The sequence below is a fragment of the Sciurus vulgaris genome (assembly GCF_902686455.1).
Source record: "Sciurus vulgaris genome assembly, chromosome: X".
NCBI classification, from domain to species: Eukaryota; Metazoa; Chordata; class Mammalia; order Rodentia; family Sciuridae; genus Sciurus; species Sciurus vulgaris.
The window spans coordinates 9,918,812-9,940,725 of record NC_136471.1 but is presented as its reverse complement, the minus strand read 5'-3'; positions in this window follow the sequence as shown (position 1 = coordinate 9,940,725).

The following is a 21,914-nucleotide window of genomic DNA, read 5'->3' as shown; positions in this document are numbered from 1 at the left end:
ACGGATATCAGCAGATTTTTCAATCCAGACCCTAAAGGTAGAAGGGCCTAGAACAATATTTTTCAAGCTCTGAAAAAAAATGGATGCCAACCAATAATCTTATACCCAGCAAAACTTACCTTCAAATTTGACAATGAAATAAAATCCTTCCATGATAAACAGAAGCTAAAAGAATTAACAAAAGGAAAGCTGGCATTGCAGAACATTCTCAGCAAAATATTCCATGAGGAAGAGATGAAAATCAGTGATTTAAATCAGCAAAGGAAGGAACAACCAAATAAAGGAGAAATCAAGTCATGTCAAAAAAAAATTGAGCCAAATGACTGGGTACACAAATCATATCTCAATAATATCCCTGAATGTTAATGGCCTGAACTTATCAATCAAAAGACATAGACTGGAAGATGAGATTAAAAAGAAAGATCCAACAATTTGCTGCCTGCAAGAGACTCATCTCATAGAAACAGATTCCCACAGACTAAAGGTGAAAGGATGGGGAAAAACATACCATGCACATGGACTCAGCAAAAAAGCTGGAGTATCCATCCTCATTTCAGATAATGTGGACTTCAAGCCAAAGTTAGTCAGAAGGGATAAAGAAGGACATTTCATACTGCTTAAAGGAAGCATAAATTAGCACGACATAATAATCATAAATATCTATGCCCAAAACAGTGGCTCATACATATATGTCAAACAAATCCTTCTCAATTTCAGAAATCAAATAGAACACAACACAATAACACTAGGTGATTTTAACACATCTGTCTCACCACTGGACAGATCTTCCAAACAAAAATTGAACAAAGAAACCATAGATCCTGAAAACATAATCAATAATTCAGACTTAATGGACATTTATAGAATATACCATCCAACAAATAGCAAATATACTTTCTTCTGAGCAGCACATGGATCCTTCTCTAAAATAGACCATATATTATGCCACAAAGCTATTGTCAGCAAATACAAGAAGATAGAGGTACTACCTTGTATTCTATCAGATCATAATGCATTGAAACTAGAAATAAATGACATAGTAAAAACAGAAACTACTCCAACAACAGGAGATTAAATAATACACTGTTATATGATGAACGGATAACAGAAGATATCAGGAAGGAAATTAAAAAATTCTTAGAGGTATATGAGAACATAGAAACAACATATCAAAATCTCTGGGACACTATGAAAGCAGTTCTTAGAGGAAAAGTTATTTCAGGAGCACATTCAATAAAAGAAGAAAAAATCGACAAATAAACAACCTAACACTGAGGCTTAAAACCCTAGAAAAAGAAGAACAGAGTAGAAGACAGCAAACAGTAAAAATCAGAGCTGAAATCAATGAAATTGAAAGAAAAGAAACAATTGAAAAAATTGAAAAAACAAATAGTTGGTTCTTTGAAAAAATAAATAAAATTGATAAACCCTTAGCCACACTAACAAGAGAAGAGAGAAAACCCAAATTACTAAAATTCGGAATGAACAAGGAAATATCACGTCAGACACGATTGAAATACAAAGCATAATTAGAAGCTATTTTGAAAATCTATACTCCAACATAATAGAAAATCTCGAAGACATGAACAGGTTTCTAGAGACATATGAATTACCTAAACTGAACATGGAGGACATACGCAATTTAAATAGATCAATATCAAGTAATGAAATAGAAGAAGTCATCAAAAGCCTACCAACAAAGAAAAGTCTGGGACCAGATGGGTTCTCAGCCAAGTTCTACAAAACATTTAAAGAAGAGCTTATTCCAATACTTCTCAAAGTATTTCATGAAATGCAAGAGGAGGGAACCTACCCAAACTCATTCTATGAAGCCAATATCACCCTGATACCTAAACCAGACAGAGACACATCAAGGAAAGGAAATTTCAGACCAATATCCTTAATGAACATTGATGAAAAAATTCTCAACAAAATCTTAGCAAATCACATACAAAAATACATTAAAAGATAGTGCACCACAGTGGGTTTTATCCCAGGGATGCAAGGTTGGTTCAACATCCAGAAATCAATAAATGTCATTCACCATATCAACAGACTAAAAGTTAAGAATCACATGATTATTTCAATAGATGCAGAAAAAGCATTTGATAAAATACAGCATCCCTTCATGCTCAAAACACTAGAAAAAATAGGGATAATGGGAACATTCCTTAACATTGTAAAGGCCATGTATGGTAAGCCCATGGCTAATATCATTCTAAATGGTGAAAAACTGAAAGCATTTCCCCTAAAAACTGGAAGAAGACTGGGATGCCCTCTTTCACCTATTCTATTCAACATTGTCCTCAAAACTCTAGACAGAGCAATTAGACAGACCAAGGAAATTAAATGGGTATGAATAATCAAAGAGGAACTCAAACTATCCCTATTTGCTGATGACATGATTATATATTTAGAGTAACCAGAAAATTCCACCAGAAAACTTTTAGAACTCAGAAGTGAAATCAGTAAGTAGCAGGATATAAGATTAATGCTCGTAAATCCAATGCATTTTTATACATAAGTGATGAATCTTCAGAAAGAGAACTTAGGAAAACTACCCCATTCACAATAACTTTGAAAAAATTAAAATACGTGGGAATCAATCTAACAAAGGAGGTGAAATACCTCTACAATGAGAACTACAGATCACTAAAGAAAGAAATTAAAGAAAACCTTAGAAAATGGAAAGACCTCCCATGTTCTTGGATAGGAAGAATTAATATCGTTAAAATGGCCATACTACCTAAAGTGCTATACAAATTCAGTGCAATTCCAATTAAAATCCCAATGATGTACCTTACAGAAATAGAGCAAGCAATCATGAAATTCATCTTGAAAAATAAGAAACCCAGAATAGCTAAAGCAATCCTTAGCAGGAAGAGTGAAGCAGGGGGACTAGAGTGTGAGGAAGGAGGTATTCATTTTAAGTGAACAATTAAGGAGGTACCACAAACTCAGTTATAAAGATAAACACTAATGCATTTTTAAAATACAAATTATCCCCAAAACATGTGACCAAAATAGCAAACTTTTAAATACAAACACAATTCAAACCTGCACCTCAAGTGAATGCTTCACTTGCCTCCCCCAATTTCCAACTCCAAAGTCAAGTGTAATAATTAAGAGGATTTCTTCTATGCTTGAAAAGTGGGTCTTAAACTCTATCAAAATTTGTAGTAATGGCTCAAGAACTTCCTTTATAATTGACATTAATCTTTATAGATGTGTCACCTGCATAATGTGCTCATTAGACATATTTCTTGATAAGAAGAATCTACAAAGTCTGTGAGAGCTGGTTCAAACCAATCACATTCATATTGTTGGAGTCATTCTTTTCAAATATGCAACAGTTGTAAAGATTCTGTGAATTAAATTATTCCTAAAGAACTCTTAAATTGTTCTAAAGATCAATATCTTAAGCAGGCAAGGAAAACGAATTGAAAATACATATATGAATTCTTGTTTCAGAGAATAATTATGATATTGATGAGCAATTACAAGGGAGAAAGGATGATCTACTCCAGCAATGATTGATTGATTCTGGGTATGGATACATATTCATGGCTAATGAGAAAGAAAAGATGTGAAATAACTAGCAGATGAAATCAGCATAATGCCCCTAGAGATTGGTATTATTCTTCGATTTCAGTATTCTTTCAAAAATCATAGTAATTTTCATATCTTTGCATATCTGGAAAGAGTCCATGCCTTCAGATTCCACACCATTATTTCTTATGGTCAGATTTCACTTGAGAGAAAATAAAAGAGTAATGCTTGTGTGCACTGAATTCAAATGGTAAAGCAGCACTCAAATTTTAGGTGTCATAATGGAAAGAGTAAAGTGTTGTTGGTCCACCAAGGGTGGGTAATAAATTCTTTCATGTTGGGAAAAGGAAGTCAGAAAAGAACTGCAAACATAATAAATTAACTGGGTCTTAAAAGGTGTACGAGACTTCTACAGGGAAAAATGTGAAAGAAGGATGCCAAGCAGAAATAACTGACAAAAAATTGAATTTACATTGATGAATAAGATATGATTCTCTCACTGAGTTTACCTGAGAGATAATGAAAAATAACACAAGGTATGAAATTTAAAGAACTATAAAACAGGTATAGACAAAACACCATGATGATGGAAGAAGAAGCTGAGAAGACTTCTAGACAGACAATAAGGAAAAATAAAATGTAGATCAAAGACCTGAAATGAGCCATAGCAGTGACAGAAGGTGAAGGCTCAGAGATGTCACAAACACTATGAAGCACGATGGTCAGAAGCATTCAGGATATTACCAGAGGGTAGGGTTTGGATGAAATATATGATGTGTGAAAGGAAATAATGAAAGAGAATATGAGAATCTCAGGTTGGAAACAGAGCTAAGGTCAGAACATTTAGATTTGTTATTTTCAGGCAATAGATAACTGAGGATGTGAATCGATAGTACTTTTATAACCAAGACATAGGCACAACTGTGCTTTGAAAGACAAATCAGGTCATAGTGTGCAAAGTGGAATTAAATGGAAAAAGACTGAAGGCAAAGGGAAAGGTTAAGGAAGCATTAGAAAAGTCCTGTTAGGGAACTTCACCTTAATTCAGAATATGATCCTTAAGACAAACAGAATCTCTCTTCAGGCAACTCCAAATTGTTAGAATTTCTGGCAAAAATATTCAGCTCAGAACAAATCCTGACCCTTGAATCTACCCTCACCTCATTGCTTTGAGTTAGAGCCATTGTTCTAACAGCTCAGTCAATTGCTTTCTGCTTATTCTAATGAACTCTGCTACCAATTATGCTGCTTCTTCAGTACACGTTGTAAAATTCCTAACACTATTTACATTGGGAGATGAAATGGTTTCTTTCTTTATGTACAACCTTCCATCTATCTGTCTATCTGACTCAAATGGGAGCATTTCTTTCAAATGCTCTCATGGCCCTTCAGGTTCAAGTTCAGGCTTCTTGGCCAGAAATCAAAAGAGCTTTGTGATCTGTTCTTTGATAGAGTCTGTAGCCTTCATTTTCACCAGTCTTTGCCCCCACAGATGTAGTTCTCCCCTCACAGTGAGCTGTTTCTCACCTGGCCCTCTGTTTCCATTGCCATGTTTGCCTGGTAACCCCATTTCTGCCCCCGCCCACTGACTCTCTGTGACCCATCTTGACACTTCCTCTGAGAGGTCTTTCTCTAAGATACCTTCAGATTCACACACTAATATGCACCTTTGGGTCCAATGTTTTCTATGCATCATAGAAGACTGGTCAGAATGCCACAAAGAAAGGAAACTATAAGCTAGATTCTGCCTTATGTTAGTAGGAAAGAGAATTTGGATGATAACAACTGAATTTCTATCTGCCTACCTGCACTTTTGACTCACTGAGGCGCTCTTGTCAATGATCCCTAGTGCTGACATGATTCAAAGGCTGCTTTGTTTCACTTCCTACCCTAGGGGTCAGTCTTAACCTTCTTATTAAAGTTTCAGTGAAGAAGCAAACAAGATTTTTTTTGTTTTGTTTTTGTTTGGTCGTGTTATTTTTATTTTTTGTACCAAGGACTGAACCCAGGGACACAATCACAGAGCCACACCCCCCAGCCCTTTTATATTTTTGAGACAGGATTTTTCTAAGATGCTTAGGGTCTCACTAAGTTTCTGAGGCTGGTCTCAAACTTGTGATCATCCTGCCTCAGCCTCCTAAGTGCTGGGATTACAGGCATGCACCACTGCATTCATCTTTTTATTATTGTTATTATTATTATTATTATTATTGGCACCTGGATTGATTAAACCATTCCAGCCTCTTCACCTTATGTTCCATCTTCATGATAATATAACATGGAAAATAAAAATGTTTTGCCCAGTGTTAACATTTATATAATATGCTTTAAATCATCTAAGAAAAAATTTTCAATATGTATATTACTATATATAAATCTGATAAATCTATTACTTAACCATGATTTAGATATCTATTTTAATTTACCATAAACATTGTAAGAGGAGAAAACTTGGGAAATATGATACAATGTAATATCTGAATGCCTTCTGAGTATCTTGAGTATTGCATAATTGTGCAAATTGTTACATGGAATTACACTCATACAAATTCATTCTCATAGCCATACTTTCATAATTCATTTGAAATTCTTAATATAAGTTGTTATGAACAGTTACCTCATCTTATAAATAATTGAAATTTACCAGCCTACATATAATGGTTCTCAATCTTTGCTCTGCCAGCATCATCAAAACATAGATTTAAGAAAATTTAGAATGGTAGGAAGTCCTTAGAAATCGACTCCGAACCTTACATTTTATATATATGTAAGAAACTAGGTGCATATCATTAGATGACTTGGCCCCAAATCATACCTAGCAAGTGGGAGAACAATGACAAAACGCACATGTCCTGACTCCCAGATCAGTAACCTCTCCCTTATGCTCTAGTAACTTCTGCACACACTAAGCACTTTGCTATGCAAAAAGGACTTAAGCCACAAATAATTTCTCTTGAAGCTCAAATAAATACCCCTTATCCCATGAAATTGGTTAGCATTGGTGGGCATGTCCTTTTACTGGTTTGTACTAATCCTCCAAGACCTGGCTCCAATATGACCTCCTCTAGGGAGTCTTCTCCAGCCCTCCTGGTGAGAAGCAGTCATTTTAAAACATTTTATAATTTTCTCTTCTTATGCCTCACTCCACTCCCTAGTTAGAAACTTGAAATGGCCAGAGGCCAAGTTTCATGTATTTCATTCTAAGTATGTATTTCCTCTGGATGTTACAACAAATTACCATAAATTGGTAGTTTAGAACAATAGAATCTTAATCTCTTATCATGCTGGAGACCACAAGTCTGAAATAAGTTACAAAGTCAGGGTGTTGTTCAAGCTCTGCTCCCTCCAGAGACTCTAGTAAACAGTCTCTTCCTTGCCTCTTTCAGGTTCTGGTGGCAGTTAACTTTAATTTGTGATCACATCACTCTTATTGATGTGTTCATGGTTCATATTGGATTATCCTCTTCTGTCTGTATGAAATCTCCCTTTGCCCCTCACAAGGATGCATATGATGCCTTTAGAAACTCACTTCAAGATACTCCTTCAATTGATGAATGGAAAAAGAAACTGTGGTGTATATATATATATATATATATATATACACACACATACATGCAATAGAATGTTACTCAGCCATAAACAATGATAAAATTATGGCATTTGCAGGCAAATGGATGAAATTGGAGAATATAATGCTAAGTGAAATAAGCCAATCTCAAAAAACCAAAGGACGAATGATCTCCCTGATGAGCGGATGATAACACATAATGGGGGGTGGGAGGGGTTAGCGTTAGGGTTAGAGTTAGGGTTAGGGAGGGGGGCAAGAATGGAGGAAGGGAAGACTGTATAGTGGGAAAAGAGGGGTGGGAGGGGTGGGGAGAAGGGAAAAAAATAACAGAATGAATCAAACAACATTACCCTATGTAAATTTATGATTACACAAATGGTATGCCTTTACTCCATGTACAAACAGAAACAACATGTATACCATTTGTTTACAATGAAAAAAAAGAAAAAAAAAAGATACTCAACTTATCACATTTACAAAGTCTTTTTGTTTCAGGGATTAGGATATAGAGATATTTGGATGGTAATTCAGATTACCACAACTCCTATTTTTTTAAAACAGGATATGAATCATAGCACAAAGAGTTGATATAAAATTCTTCGACTACTTACCATAGTCATGAACCAAAGCTTGCAGGGTAAAACATTTTCCATTTGGCCTTGCCAGTCTAGGAAATCATGTGTACTCAAGATGGCAAGGAGTCAGATTCAGATATCAATTAACTAGATGATTAATTGATTTCACAGCTCAAACACAATTAACTCTGTGTTAACTATTTGGAATAAAGAATACTTATTTACTACTGATTATAAAAGCATTGTTTGCATCTTATATAATATTAAGTGTGAAAAATTAGAGAAAAATATAAAACCAAAAGTAAAAATCACTCATAATTCCTTCATCAACAGATAATCACTGTATCATATTTATTTCCAATATGGTTTATATCTATATATATATATTTAAATAAATACCTTTTACATTTGATACATGTTTTATATTTAATAAATCATATTAAATTATTTAATATGTAGTAATATGCATATTGAAAATTTTTTCTTAGGTGATTTAAAGCATATTATATGGAATATTATTATAACTTATTTTTATTCACTAGGCAATATAACAATAGCATTTTCCATGTCATTATGAACCCTTTGTAATCATCATTTTAATAGTTACATAATGGTATATTACATGGGTGCATTATAATGTACTTTACCATTCCCTTGATATTATGCATTTGAACTAATTATAAATGACTTTTCACAGCACTGAATACAAAGAATACAATGATAGGCACCTATCAAGGTTAATTTAGCATTGATGGAAGGGCATGTACATATTTTCAGAAACAGGAGCATGTATGCTTTCATATAGCCACATGTAACAGTATATTTAATTATTAATATCTAGACTCTGTGCTAAGGTGACTTTCCCTTCATATCTCATAACTCTATAACCTATATTTCAGTATTCCATATGACAAGCTTTTCAAGAGTTAAACAGTATATGATGGAAAATGTGTGTGACAAATGGAAAAGATTTTAGACAGAGATGACCTGAAATAATCACCCAGAGGATAAAGTCAAAACTATTACCTAGCATGGGCAGGACAAGTCATGGGAAGTGCAGGAGTCAAGTGAATGTAGCTGTGTGCAAGTGGCTTGGATATTTCCAGTCTCTCTGGGAAGATACAGTAGTTTTGAGAGTGGGAGGGTTAGTAGAAAGAATGATGGGGATGAGATTTTTATACTTGAAGTGCCAGACTAATTCAGTCAGGCAGAGCTGTGGTCTGTACTTTCTTTTATCCACATTGACTTCCTATCCACTGTGCCCTCTCCCAGGTCTCAAAGGTACCAATCATTACTCCTTATAATACAGTGTTTAAGAACCTACCTTATGTTAGGATCTATTCCAGTGATTGTATATCCAACATCTCTCTTCCTCCTTATATGAACCTTTTATTTTTATTCCCACATTATAGATAAAGATAACTGAGACACACACCCAAGATTACAGTCAAAGTTTTTAAACTCAAGTATTTTGACTTGTAGAAAGGAATTCCTAAGTTTTTCCTCTACCTTTACTTAGGTTACATGTGGGGGGCCTCTTTGCCATGTCCCATGTGGATGAGAAGAGGTTTAACTGCCAGAGGATGGTGTTGACTCTATATCACTGCTCGATAAACACACAAGAGCCAATACTCTTTTTAAATGAGAGGGGGCATGACAGGTCTGGCCACACCAGCTCTGGCCTCTAACAACAACGACTTGGAGTACCAAACTCTCTTTTATTTATAGACACAAAGGTAATGGGGGCCAAGACCAGGAGGAGCTTCTTCTATGATGGACAGGATAGGGTGGAGTTAGGGGAGCCATTCTCTCAGGGAAACTAGACAGGGAACTGTCTGATTCTGCTAGATAAGGATGGCTTCCCACAGTTACAAGTCTCCTGTCATGATATTCAGGTTCTGTGACTCTAGGTGGTACTTAAACCAAGAACTTGACAGAGATGTGACTTTGGATATGCAGAAAAAGCTGGGGCTGAAATGATGTATGATTTTTCTTCTGGAAAAACAAATTTAAAGTTTATGACTCACTTCTGGTGAATAACTTTTGTCATGGGCACTTAGAGGTCATTTGCTTTGAATTCAGCTCCCACTTAGGATATTTAAAGGCACTGAATTATCACAGTGTGTGTAATTGCTAGAAATACCCAGTAGTTATTTGAAAAGAAAATGAAATTTAAGAGAAATCAAGTTGGAGATAAAGGTATCCTTAAATATATAACTCAATACTTAAAAGATTCAGTAGGTATTCTGAATTTCAGAATATTAACAAACAGTTGACCTTATTAAGCCATGAAAGACGCTTTGCTTTAAATTTAAACTCATCTCTATATTCTTCACCACTGTTGGCCACCCACTAGCAGCATTATATTTAAGACCAATTATAATAACGTTATTTTATAGAATTATATACATTGAAAAAGAATCTGAATTGATTTCCTTTTGTGATGAACCAGTTTTGCCCAGAAATTCCAAAACTAGTCAACTTTCTCTTTAATGAGTTTGTTTCTCCACAATTCTTACTTTATAGAAATGTGATTTCAGTTGTGTTGTATATGACAGTTCATTAGAGTTTAACAAAGACCTTTTATTTTTCTCCGGTCAAAATGGCAAATTCATTAAAAACTGGGGTCAAATTGGCACTACTTTTTCTACCTTTGCGATTCATCATTGTTGTTTTATAAAGTTGTAATGTTGGGATTATAAATATCAAATTTTTAAATGTTCCACAGTGTTCATTCAATGTAAGTAGTCTTACTTTTAGAAATCTCCTTCTAATAGTACCACAGAATGGTTGATGAATATTCTCTTGAATATTTCCATTATCTCAGAACTCATTAAATCTTAGGTAGACATTAATAATGTTCTTTTCCTTATTTTGCCCAAAACTTATCCTACAATAGTTTATTTCATTGACTTAAGTTTTATCAGTTAGGGCTACAGAGAAAGATCAAATACCTTTTCCATTGACTTTAATACATTGCAATTGTAATATTACAACAGTGTGGTACTGATGCAGAAAAGAATAGTTAATAATGGTAAATATTCATTAGATATTGATTACTGTTATTTGTATATCTAGAACTCTTCTAAGCATTTTATCTATTTTATCATATTGTAATACTTGCAACAACCCCATATGGTGGATTCTGTGATTATCCTCATTTCACGGAGAAGAAATTCACTTACACAGACATAAGTAACTTGCAAAAAATAACATAATTAGTGAGTATTGGTGCCAAGAATCAAACTTGGGATGCTAAGCTAAGGTCACTGGACTATATATATGGAAATTGATTTATATTATTTATGTTATTATGCTGCACTGCATTATGTTATGTTATATATGGCATGTTGTATTATATTAGCAAGAATTCTTAATGGAATGTTATATACTATGAAGAAAGTGATTAAAGAATATATGAAACAGGTAAATATTTATTTCTGATGCCTTTTCCAACACTACATTTCTCAGAATCTAGGCTAGATCCCAATGAAAGAGATTAAAGAATCAATGACTGGATAAGTGATCTATAGATACTGACATTTAGGTACCTAATACACTGAAGTCTACTACTCAACAGACTGCTGTATTTGCACAGTTTCCAAATATGTTTTTACTTTCTCATTCTTAAATATTCAGTACAGTAGATTTTTGGCACAGTAGATTTTTGAAGAAATTATTCAATGGGTATATAGAGAACATAATAAAACAAACATAAGAAAAATATACTACTAATTTAAGGAAATTTGTTAAATATCTCATTAAAAATTATTATTAATATTAGATAAATAAGATATTAAACCTATAAAAATACAACAGGATACTTTTAACAAGGAACTTTCCAAAACAGAAAAATGATAGAAAAACAAATATGATTCCAAATATTTTAAAATCTCAGTAAAACTTTGAGCTCATAGCACTCTCCTTCTGTCTCTCAAAGCTGCAGCCCACACTGATTTTTATTATTTATTTGAATACTTCAAGTAGCTTCTTGTCCTTTAGATTTTTCAATATATTTTCTATAAGCTGGAATGTATTCATTCTGGTCTTCACATAACTGGCTTTTGTTTATCATTCAGCTCCCGGTCCAAATACCATGTTCATAGACTTTCCCAGTTTGTTTATTTATAATCGTATCCATATCAGTCTTTATCACCCTCATACTATTATGTTTTCCTTTGCAATGCCTATCAGTACTTGGCTTTATTTTTTTTATTTAATAATTTATTGTTGTTTTCCCTTTCTGAATTGCATACTCCATGAGTGCAGGGGCTCTTCCCCTTTTAGTCTTTGTTATACCTCCAATGGCCAATCTGGCACATGTCAGATGTCCCATAAATTTTCATAGAATGAAACAAATTTTCCAAAAGGTTAATAATATTGTTTGGGAACACAAGCATATGGATGATTTTATAAAATATACTTTTATTCTTTTTAGCATTCTATAAAATATATAAAAGAACTTAAAACTTCCATTTTTAAGAAAAGGAAATCTAATGTTCTAGACTAGAAAATATCCAGTGAAAATATTATTGTCCTTAAAAGTTTCACCTGTGTCTTCCTACTGAAATATTATGAAAATTAATATCATCTTAAAATGCAGCTTTCATGGAGGACTTGAGATGTTAATCTAATTCCTTCTACTCATTCCTGGATTTTCACTATAAGGAATATAAAAACAGCAAAGGAAAGTTAGGTCAGAATTGGAAATGCTTTGTGCTGCCTCTAGTTTTCCTAACTTTACTTATTGCTAAAGACCTCAACCCCAACCCTTTGTACCCTGTTTCTCTTTATCTCCCCATCCTTCTGGACCAGTGCTCAGCAAATAGTTACTGGCTCAAAATAGGGTCTTAGTAAAGGTCATTTCATATGAGGTCTTAAAATACAACTTTCAATTTCTTGATTAACTTTCAATCTTCTTGTCTCTCTTATTTTCTTTAAAAGAGCCACTAGATGAATTTTCAAAGCATAAATCTGAAGCTTATGAATTGTTCATGTACAAATATGTGAATGGTGATCTAAAAAGATTATTTTAATACAGAATGTTGCAATCCTTTACACTCATTGTTGTTATAGTGGCATTGCTGCTCTTCAAATCAGTGCTGTAAATTGATGGGTTTCTTTCTTCCTACTCTTACATGCAAGCAATAGCAACTGTAGAAAGGATGCAGTTCTTTTGCTATATTTCATTGACACTGTATAAGAAGCAGTGTAGAAAAAGAAAATGTACCAAGAAATTTAGATAATACCTATATCTATTATATATGTATTTATAATGTGTATTCTGTTGATATACATTCTAGACCTATATGTACACATGTTAGATATTTTATGTATAAAATATATAGCTGTAGAACACAGTAGCTCTACATTTTATATCTATTTTCATATATTTGTTTTACTCAGCTTTGTGTTGCTATGATCAAAAGACCTGATGAGAACAATTTAATGGAGGAAAAGGAAAAGTTTATTTTCGCTTATGGTTTCAGAGGTTCAGTCCTTTTAGTCCATGGTCAGCCAACTCCATTGCTCTGGACCTGAAGTGTAGCAGGCCATCATGGTGAAAATGCATGGTACAGGAAAAGCTGCTCAGCTTATGGCAGCCAGGAAGGAGGGGATGGGGAAGAGAGAGAGAAAAAGAGAGAATTCTGCTCATGAAGGACAAACTATAAACTCCAAAAGCCTATCGCCAATGACCTAATTCCTCCAGCCATACCATCCCTGCCTGTAGTTACTACCCAGAATGGTAGTATTTTCAAATTATTAATCTATAAAGTGGATTAACCCACTGATTAGGTCACATCTTTCATAATCTAATCATTTCACCCATGAATATTCCTATATTGTCTCACACATAGCTTTTGGAGGATACCACATATTCAAACAATAACAATGTAATAGATGTAGACATAATCAGAAAAAATAAAATATCTTTCCTTATGGTCATGGGTGAAGAGAAAAATGTGCTTTATCATTTCAGGGAATCTAGTTAGCCAGTGACCAAGGAGGATCTGTTTTAGTTGAGATTCTGGTTTTCTAGAAGCTTATCCCTATTGAGAATAGGCCTGCAGACCCCTGCTGTTCAACAGAATTCTCTGCAATATAAGAAATATTCTATATCTGCAATATGTAGTAGAGTAGACCCTGGTTGCATGTGGCTGTTGAGCAATTGACTGTCTAGTGTAACTAAGGACCCTTTTTGAAAAAAATATCAATTCAATACAGTGTCATAGATATAGAAAGCAAAAGGAAAACTAGGAAAATAACCTCCAGTTGCAGAGGGTAAGGAGGGAGCTTTCCTTCCTGAGACTGAATGTGCCCTGGGAGTGATGTGGATAAGGAAGGGAATCACTTCCTTAAGACAGGCAGCAATGGGGCTGAGGAAATACATGACATAGAGTCAATAGACCTACATCCAAGGCTTAGTCCCACCAATAATAAAACTGCATGAACTGGGGCAATCTCTCTTCTTCGTACTCTTGTTTCCTCTCAAGCAAAATGAATGGATTTCAATTATTTATTTTAAATGGTAAATTCAGAAGAGATTTGATAAAATCACTATCATAAAATAGGTACTGCAATCTATCTTTTGGAGAGTTAACCAAAACCATTGCAATAGCTAAAACAGTCTGTAGGTAGGTAGAAAAAGAAATGATTCTGCAGAGAGATGCTCATGAAAATCATGTGATGTTGCAAATAATGATCGTTTTTTTATTGCTTAAAAGCTGTATTCACTGAAGGCATATTTTGTGTTAAATATTGTGCTAGGGACTAAATATACTTCAATCTAATTTAATCCTTACAAAATTCTATGAGCTGCAGTACCCATTTTATATCTATTTTGCAGGAAAGAAAACTGAGGCTCGGATAGATTAGGTAACATGCTTTTTATACATAGCTGCTATTAATGATGCTTACTATATGCCAGCTATAGTAGCCTGTTTCTCTGTATTATCTCATTTAGAAAGACTCTGTCAATGCTTTTTTGAAAACTATCCCCAAAAGTTCCTCCTCCATGTCTTGAGTGTCTTGATCTGTCGGAAGAACCCTTACTAAGATTACTTGAGGGTTCTGGGGTTGTGGCTCAGTGGTGGAGCACTTGCTGAGCATGTGTGAGGACCTGAGTTCCATCCTCAGTACCACACAAAAAGAAATAAATAAAATAAAGTTATTATGTCCATCTACAACTAAAAATATAATTAAAAAAATATTGCTTGAGAATAGAGATTATGAATCTTAGAAGTGTCTTCATCTTATGGAGAGTGGTCCTTTCTCTGCATCTATCAACCTTTTACATTTTCTTTAACCTCACTCCGTTCCACTTATCTGAATTCACCCTCAGTCTCATTTTAACAAAACGCTCTACTTGCAGTGATTTCAGATCACTTCCCACTGCGCAAAAGAATAAATTTTAAATGCCATAAAATATTTTTCCTGGAGCAATAATTTTTAATATTAACATCATCAGTGATTCTGAATAGCTGAGACAAAGTGAATAAATGGTGCAGCTATCCTTTAACTGAAGCAAAATGATTGTATCTACAAGTTGGATAGCACACCAAGTACCATCTGAGGGGCAGTGAGAATATCACTACCATACTACGTTGCCTGTTAACTGATCTGAAACAAAAGACTAGTTAAAGCAGTAAGACACATCAACCTGATTTTCCTGAAAGGACCCTGGGAAAGCACTTACTTAATCCTTATTTGAAAGAAGAAACACCAAGGTGAAAGCCAGAACTCTGAGAACAATGGAAATGTTGGTGAAATCTGTACAGTAGAAACTGTCATCTTTCATTCTAAAAGTCAATCCAAATCAAGTCTTAAGCCATGTGACAAAAAGAACTCTGATGCTATGTATTGTGAAAGCTTCAGATATGATGCCAAGTCATTTGAGTGCACTTATTTTGGAATAGATAAATTCAAAATACCCCCCTTCACCCTCTAGCTTACTCTGGCTCTCTCTCTTCCTCACTCCTTCCCTCTCTTTTTCCCTCTCATCCTCCCTCCCTCTCAAGGTAGAATTAGTGCACTGTCCAGAGAAAGGTTGAAGTTCCCTTTCTCACCAAAGCCACTATCAAATGCCCCAATGCTAGATGTTGATTTTTAACCAGCCAATGAGTTAAACACAAATAATTGACAAATACCTGATATAATGGAGGTGAGGGGTGGGGATGAGAGAAGATTAGAGGAACTTTAGATTATGGAGTGAAATGAGAGGGAGGGGGTATGAAAAATGGTGGAATGAGACAGACATCAGTACCCTTTGTATATGTATGATTACACAAATGCTGTGAGTCTACATCATGTACAAACATAAAAATGAAAAGATGTTCCCCATCTGTTTACCATGAATCAAAATGTAGACTGTAAAAATAAAAGCAAAAATTTAAAAAAGAGAGTTGATGTTCAACTTACCAAATTATCATACTCTACAAATATTCATCAACTTCTTTCCATAAATATATTCTACTAAAGAAGTTTAAGTTCACTTTTAAAGACACACCATTTGTCTTTAAGGGTTTACATTTAATAGTTTTATGCTTATATTCCACAGATATTTCCTGACTATCATCACGTGCAAAGCACAGCCCCACTGAATTTGATGGATATTAAGAGGTATAATACTGATTCCGTGAAAACGCCAGGAGCCATCATTGTGATTGCCTCTGACTATATGAATAGTCCCTTTTAAACGCCACCATTGCAACCATAGTCACTACTGTATTTACTTCTGTTTAGATTGGAAAGAGACATGGGGTTGGAGACCTGAGATATAAATTCACACCAGATAAACAGAAAGAAAATAAGTATGCTGAAGTAAATATTTGTATATCCCTTACCCTTAACTTCCTTCTCCCTGGAGATGGACATTTTGTATGGACTCCAGAGAGGTCATCAATGGGTCAAGCTTCTGTGTCTGTTTCAAAGGGGATATTTTGTGACAGTAGTAACCAAGGTAATATAATTGTGCTCTTTAAATTGACATAAAATAATTCAATCATAAAATAATTACAGAAGATGAGTTTCTGAGAATTTTTATAAAAGCCTCATTTTGGAAAAATAACATCATAAGTATCATTGTAATGAATGGGAGGAAAAACCTTATGAGTAATTCTTTATCATGTTGTATAAGTTTACAAATACATGAAAAGTTTGAGAAAAATGACTGAACTAATGGCAAAATCATGAGAACAGTGTGAGGAACAAATTTCACAGAGGAAGTTTTGTAATAAGTGATAAATTAAACACAAACTAAGTTCATATTTCGGAATTACCACCTACTTTCCAGTGAGAAATATGGTTTTTGTGAAATATTATTTGTATTATATTGTGGTTTCTGAAAATATACTAACTGTACCAATATACCACATATTTCCCACAGTGTGACTCTCTCAAAAGTTGTTTATCCCCCCTAGGGAACTGTAATGTCTGTTATTTATAACTACAGCATGAATTCATACTCATTATTTGACTCCATTTGCAGGTTTGTAAAATCAAAGAGTGAAGGATAAGTATCCTTAATATGTAGAGCGATCACAAAAATGAAATAACTGGATATTTGCCCTTGAACCAACATCTCCCCAATTCCTTGCCCCAGCCCATCAACCACCAGGCTATTCTCTGCTTCTGTAAGTTTTGACTCTTTTTTTTTTTTTTTAGATACCACATATAGTGAAATCATGCAGTTTCTACCTTTCTCTCTCTGGCTTATTTCACTCAGAATAATGTCTTCCAACTTCCAGTCTATCTATGGTATCATAAATAATAGGATTTCCATATTTTGTGGATAAATACTGTTCTATTATGTGTATGACACATTTTCCTTATCTATTCATTAGTTAATGGAGACTTAGGTTAATTATATTACTTAGGTAATATAGAGACTTAGGTTAGTTAACCTTATTACTTATTATGAATGGTACATATACAATTAATAAAGTGAAAAATAAAATAAAAAACAGAAAGCAAGAAGTGGTGAATTAGATTACATATATATATATAAATTGACACATCTTTCAGGCACATCATCTTTATGTGAAGAGAAATAATAAAGTGCCATATATTAGGGTGGTTAAATCTTAGCATAAGTAGAAGTGCCAGGATTGTGCACTTGACAAGGGTCACTTAAACAAAGAAGCAATGATAGTAGTCATAAAGGAGAGAGGATAGATTTTGAGAAATGTCAGAGGCAGAATGGTGATGCTTAATAAGCATCTTGATGTGAGGTGGTAAGTTACAGAGAAAAATCAACAGAGCTCCAGGGCTGTGATTTTCCTGCACAAAAGCTCTCAACTCTTTTTCCTAACCTGAAGAAGTAAGTTTAAAACCCTGAGTCTGCCATTTGAGCCCTGCGAGAATAGAATCTCAATCTACTTTTTGCTCTTGTCTCTGATTTAATATGTCATTGGCCATGAGTCCTTTCTATTCAACAAATATTCTCTGTATCTTTTTACCTCTCTGCTTCTTTTCATGCCATCACACATACCTGAAATTTCCCTCATGTTTCTTCTTTGTTCAGTTTCAAAATTAATATTAGTTCACATGCTGCCTACTTCTTTGTGAAGTCTTGCTTCTCATCCTAGAGTAGTAAGCTCTCACTTGTTTGAAAGCCCACGGCACTTCACGTGTATATCTTTTGTGTCATGTATCTTATTGTCTTCTGAAGAGTGAAGGCCAGTTATCCTAGTAGCCACTCATGAGTTTGATCATACCACTCTACTGCTCCAACCCCTGCTACAAATGTGCATTTGACTCAAGTTGTTATGTTTTTGATGTGAGGTGTCCCCCAAAATCTCACATGTGAGACAGTGCAGGAAGGTTCAGAGGAGAAATGATTGGGTGGTGAGAGTCTTAACGCAATCAAAGAATTAACCCCTGCTGGGATTAATTGAAGTGGTAGGGTGTGGCTGGAGGAAATTGGAATTGCAGTGTAGCTTTGAGGTGTATATTTTTGTATCTGGAGAGTGGAGTCTCTCTCTCTCTCTGCTTCTTGATCACTGTGATAGCTACTTCCCTCCACCACCCTCTCCCTCCATGATATTTAGCCTCACCTCGAGCCCCGAGAAATAGAGCTGGCTTTCTATGGACTACTACGATCTCTGAAATCGTGAGCCCTCAAATAAATCTTTCCTCCTTTTACAGTTGTGCTGGTTGGGTCATTTAGTCACAGCAGCAAAAAGCTGACTAAAACACAAGTAAATACCAAAGTCTATAGAAAGCCTTATTTCATTGTTCCTCAATCAATCCCAGATACACATTGGATTCATGCAAGAAACTATTTAAAAAATGTCATGTCCAGGTCTCACCCTAGAGTACATGAATCAATTTTCTGGGGAACTAGTTTTAAACCTTTCCATGTGATTCCAAAACAAAGTCAGACCATATTTAGAACCACGTGACTAATCTGAACTTAAGCTGCAAAATGATTTGATTAACTGCTTTCTATTTACTTTGTGATGGAGAAGCCCAATTTGGGTGCCTCTTTTTGACTATTAACATTTTTCTCCATCATATCTGTGCATGTCTTAAGTTCCAGCTTCTTTGGACTAACAGACCAACCCATATGAGCTTACTTAGAATACAACACTCTGAAGAGTTCAGTTTCTGTGATTTAAAAATATAACTTTTCTGTTGAGGAAACTAATAAACTGCTTTATCTGAAGAATACTAAGATATTTTAATAAAGATTTAATTCATGTTTATCTCATTTGTAGTTGACACAAAGCTGAAGCTGTGAGGATGAATAAGTGTATTGGAGAAGAGCTTCAGAATCCAGGAGAATTTAACAAAATGAGCAGTGAAATGAATCTCATGAAGTATAGTATAACTGGGAAAACGTAAGTAAAAAATGTGCTGGGTACAGGAGGTATGGTGTAGAAGGAGTAGGTATAAGAAATATTTAGGAACTAAATATCAACATGGAGTGCAAATGTTCTTAAATTTTAGTGTGCACCTGTAAGTCTTGTTAAAACACAGTTTGGTGAACTACACTCTCAGGAGTTCCTGGTTCAATTCATCTGGGATCCAATCTGAGAATTTGCTTTTTTTAATTTCTGAAGTAATATTTATACTGATGCTGGTGATCCGGGGTCAAATATTTGATAACCACTGGTATATTGAAATTGTTAAGGCATACATTACTGCAAATTTAGGCTGAAAATTAAAAATTGTGCAGTGAAATTGGGATAAGTTTTCTCCATTTCTTTGTCTTTGAAATACTGTATTTTGTTTTGAGTGCCACTACAAGGAGAATAACCAGAGAAAAGAGCCAGCCATGGTATAAGAACTTTCAATCATGACATACAAGGAACTTGTGAAGTAGTAGGACCATATAATATGAGGAATATAAGATATAGGTGAGCAAAAATGGCATGGCTCTCTCCAACTCTCTAAGGGGCTATTACTTAGACAAAAGAGAGGATTTATTTTGAGTGCCACCAAAGATTAGAGTCTGAATCCAGAAGATTAGAGTCTGAATCAGTCAGAAGTAAGGCAGATATTTCTAGTAGCTTGAGTGTCCATTTCAGGACTGAGGCATTCTATAAGCATATAAATATTATTTTAGTTAGGTCTACTGTCTTACTAATATGAAAATACTGTATTTGGGAAAACACAGACAAACTAGAAGAAGGGGTATTGCCCAAAACCTGGTTGAAAATATGAGGCTTAAGCAATTTAAGAAAAGTCTAAAATCAATGCAATTTGAAACTGAAGAGAAGAAATGATGTATTAATTAGGGGTATTGAATCAAATCCAAGACAGACCACAAGACAAGAAGGAAAGGTACAAGTATAAGGAATAATTATAACAGAGTACATTCAGAAGTTGAACCCAATGCCAGCAAGAAAGCAAGACAGGTAAAAATTCACTCTTACCAGGGAAATTTACCATCCACAGAAAATATTTTATTTCTACTCTGACATCAGATATTAACTGCAGTTAATGTATGAGTCCAAATTTGATGTGAACTATCTGGGAATTGATTAAAGTTAAAGGAACTCATGAGGATTGTAGGTCAGATAAATGTCTGCATCACCCATGCTAAAGTAGTAAATCTGTCTGGGGAGGAGGGAGAAAGAAAAAGAAACGCTTAGAAAAGAAGGTCTTCTAAAAATACCATTTGGTTAATCTGGAAACCCAGGTCTTAGGGAATGACAAGGTTCCGGGGAAACATGGTTCATAACGATACCTTAGTTAAAATGGTGATACTTCAGCCTTTTCTCACTTAAGGTTTTTTTTCCCCTTTTCACAATTTTGAATTTTTTATTTCTCTGTGCCTTCCAACTCTTTCCTGATTCTTTATATTGAGCAGAAGCTGTTTATTCAGGCACATTCATTTAGAATGATGAAATTTAAATGTTTTGTAATATGTCATAAGAATATTCCCCTATACAAACCTTATATCCATTGTTAAAATACTTTTAGGCAGTGGGGAAACTATGTGAACAGTTTGGGGCAAATAGGGGTCTTTCTCATGGCCACAATAATAACAGCCTACTCCTTACTTCTCTAATTTACCTTAGGGCAACAATGTTAAAATCAGAAGCATTGGGGGAATCTTAATGGAGCCAACTCCAACATGCATTCCTTATATTTAGAAAAGAGCACAAATACTGGGTGCTAGACATATTGTAATAACATTTAAAATGTAATATCAGCGACATTTTCCAACTTCAAATACTGTTGGTTTGATTATTAATTTAAGTGCTTCGATTCAGTTTACTAGCTAGCTCAGTTGTTGAGGTCACAGGGTAAGATCAATATAATGGGTTCAATTCTCATGCATATCAGTAAGAAGCACTGACTGTTAGAGCTGGAAGGACTAGCAAAAAACATCTAGTTCAGACCCTTATTCTGCAGATATTGAAAATAGAGGCTATATATTGAGAGGGATCAGTTTTACAGAATGAGAGAGTAGAAGAGCTAGAATATGAAGCACTTTGTGCTTAGTCATAGTTTGTATCCTCAGATTGCATCAAACTCTTGATCAGATGGTGATCAATCATTCTGGTTTGTCTTCCACTTTCTCTGCTTTAACATTGAAAGTATCAGGTCTTGGGAAAAGTCTCAATAAAAGGGAAATTTGAATTGGTGGTCACCTTACCTAACAAGTTACTCCAGAAACATGTTTATAGACCAAAGAGGATTAGCTCAGATTGTATGAACACACCTCACAAAATTCAATACTAGTATAGACTTCTACTGAATTAGGGGCTCCT